The following is a 3,055-nucleotide window of genomic DNA, read 5'->3' as shown; positions in this document are numbered from 1 at the left end:
AGGGGAGCACTGCGTACTGAGCACTGAGAAACAAAGATACGTTGCGATTGGATTAAAATACTACTGCTACGACAACGGAAGTTGTGATCGTTTCGTTTGCGGTTAATTTGCAATCAGTAAATGACTGGTTGCCGTCACCAGTGACATCGGCGTATCGCGAACAATCCGAACATACATAAAAAAAGGATGATTTATTCGACACCGTTAAGTTGATGACTTGAAATTGACTCGTAAATTTTGCTCCGAGTCACGAGTCAATTGACATTTTTGAAGCGCCGAGTCAAGTCAAGTCAAGTCATTTTTGCAAAGTGACTCGAGTCAAGTCAAGTCATACGAAAATGTTGACTCGAGTCTGACTCGAGTCAAGTCATGACTCGAGTCATCCCAACACTGCATCAGAGTATATTCACTTTCAACAGGGACACTCGAAGAGTCATTTTGGGCAACCGGGCAAGTTATTCAGAGTGTAGTGTGAGGGGTTTGTTAAATGCAAATGTACTCTTAATGTCATGATTTGGCAGTTTCTTTTTCGACTAAACATCCCAGATAAAAGTGTTTGTCCTCGGGTCGATGAATCGAAAGCTATTTTCAATCTATCTGGTCAGCTCGCAGTCACTATAGAACTACCCTACAATCATGTTCACGATACATGGGGATTAGCATTGTTACTAATATTACGAATATATAATACACTAAGTATTGACCTCCCATACCGAATGCCTGGTAGCAATGTGTCAAGAGGAAAACATCATATTTCGATGGATTTGCTCATTTAACTGAGCAACATGCATATTATAGTATGGTGATGAACCGTTGGGATTTCAATATCAAGGGCTAAAACTTCTTCTATGTCCGTATAACTGTCATTGATGACTCTCAGTCACTGTTTTACAGCTATATCATAGAAATTTGAGTGAAATAGAGGATCTGGGTTTTTCTGGGTTTTTTCAACGTCCAAATCTGGGTTTTTCCAAAATATCTCAGTGGCATCTCTGGTCTGCGTGTCGAGCCGAGTTGCCGACTGGTCGGTCATTAATATTGAGCTTTGGGCATGCAAAGGCTGACGGTGCGAAGCTTGTGACTTGTGATTGAAGAAAGTAGAGACTTTCGTTGAAGATTCTCAGGACTGATGAATGGGATGCGCATCGTAAAAGGTACAGTAGCCTACTGTAGGCTATAGTATTAGTTACCGTGAATATCTACGACTGTGCACACCACCCGGATGACTTTGGTTTCATGATTTAAATATTTCAGTCGCCCCATTCTCCGTTCTATTTTGGGATATTAGTCGACTTGTATAATGACCTGCGACACCACATACTCTGCCGCGGAGTAGTTGAAACTGTTAGCTTGTTATTGACATTTATCGGGTCATAGCTTAGATATGTTTTCATCCACTGCTCGATATGTTTGGCTCACATGCCGCATCAAATGAGGCACCTTTTCTTTCAATACATTGATCATTTAAGTCATGAATCTCTGCTATATCATGGTAAATGAGGAGTCGTCAACTCACAATGTACCAGTACCGGTACTTCAAAACTTGTTATATTTTTGTTAGCCTATTTGTCTTAGTCTTTATAAGTCATGTCTAGGTTAGCAACTTGGCTTAGTATAGCGACTTACGCATGAATTATTTTTAGTGGAACTGCAATATACTAGTCACACAGAAGGAATGAAGAGGAGAAAAAGAAACAATTGGAAGTTTATCCGGCGTTGGAATTAATTCACCTTTTCTTGGGACCACTCGTGCTATATTTGCATGCCTCCTAAACAAGAATTATACCTCCAGCAGCAATACTTTTTTATCGTGAATCATGAATGAATATACAGTTGTCCTAATGTCGTCTTGAGAGCGTGAAGAAACTTTTGCGGTATTTTGGCATCGCGTTGCTTTGGGATAGGTATGGATGTAGGCTGAGACGTGAATTTACAAGCTGGCATGTAATCTGATTTACAAGGACAGCATGTAGGGTTGTAGGGGGTCCGTCTACTTTGTGCATGTCGACTATGTCGGCTATGTAGCGGCTATGTCGGCTATGTCGACTATGTCGGCTATGTCGCGGCTATGTCGGCTATGTCGCAGCTATGTAGCGGCTATGTCGACTATGTTGGCTATGTCGCAGCTATGTAGCGGCTTTGTGCATGTCGGCTATGTCGACTATTTCGGCTATGTCGGAGCTATTAGGACTTTGTCGCAGCTAAAGGTCGACTATGACAGATGTCGCAGATATATGTCGGCTATGTTGCACCACATAATAATTGCGTGTGGTATTTTTAGGGTCAAATCAAGGTTGTTAACAACAATCGGGTACGGTCTCATACCATGTGGTTCGAACCATCCCGAATTCACAATTGCGATTGGCAATACGGGGAAATTAATGGTATTGGGTTTTGACTTAAGTGTAACAAATAGTAAGTCAACTGAGATTGGGATGCCTATATATCTGCTCTGACAACCCTGGCAAGCGTGACGGCAGTGTTTTAACGGGAAATCAGCGATCTAAAAGTACGTGCAATTCGTTCTACGTGAATTAAATAACCCAAACTTTTGGGATTTGACATCGAATACAAACATTATCTCCTCCCCTCGCTACAATTCATACCAACCAACTGCGAAATTATACAATTCCATATGGACTAACGAAACTGATTATATTTGGCGACATGCGACAACCATTGCCATGTCATCAACATATAAAATACATCAAAGATTGTACAGCAAAACCGTAATCACATGAATTTTCTTCTTGTTTTTTGTTTGATGGCAGATCGCGGATATTGACCTAGCTTACTCCCACTTTGCTTTGATGGGGTGTTTGTAATCAACTTGGAATCGGTTGAGATAGAAGTCTTTTTATTATTTGGCAAAGTTACTCGAGGAATAAACTTCATGAAATCCTTGTAAATCTGTTCCTGTCGCTCACTGGTCATGCCGGACCAATCCCAGTGCTGGACAACAAATTTGTCGCAGCAACTGATCACTTGATACGGTCCAGTTCTTGTTAAACTGCGTCGAGCATCAGCATATTGCGAAGAAACTGCTGTGTGCAGG

At 41.3% G+C, this 3,055-nt stretch overlaps 1 long non-coding RNA gene across 1 annotated transcript; it reads left to right on the top strand.

Annotated features, from left to right (window-relative positions):
• The first annotated feature begins 399 nt into the window (after window positions 1-399).
• Window positions 400-1,842, top strand: LOC145442291 (uncharacterized). Its single transcript, XR_013916014.1, has 2 exons — window positions 400-1,154; window positions 1,644-1,842. It is a non-coding gene; the product is annotated as an uncharacterized LOC145442291 (long non-coding RNA).
• The last annotated feature ends 1,213 nt before the right edge of the window (window positions 1,843-3,055 follow it).

This window comes from Botryllus schlosseri, chromosome 1 (genome assembly GCF_051294905.1).
Source record: "Botryllus schlosseri isolate E-star chromosome 1, Bs_hap1, whole genome shotgun sequence".
Taxonomy (NCBI): domain Eukaryota; kingdom Metazoa; phylum Chordata; class Ascidiacea; order Stolidobranchia; family Styelidae; genus Botryllus; species Botryllus schlosseri.
Note: the sequence above shows the minus strand (reverse complement) of the source record. Positions and strands in the feature narration are given on the sequence as shown.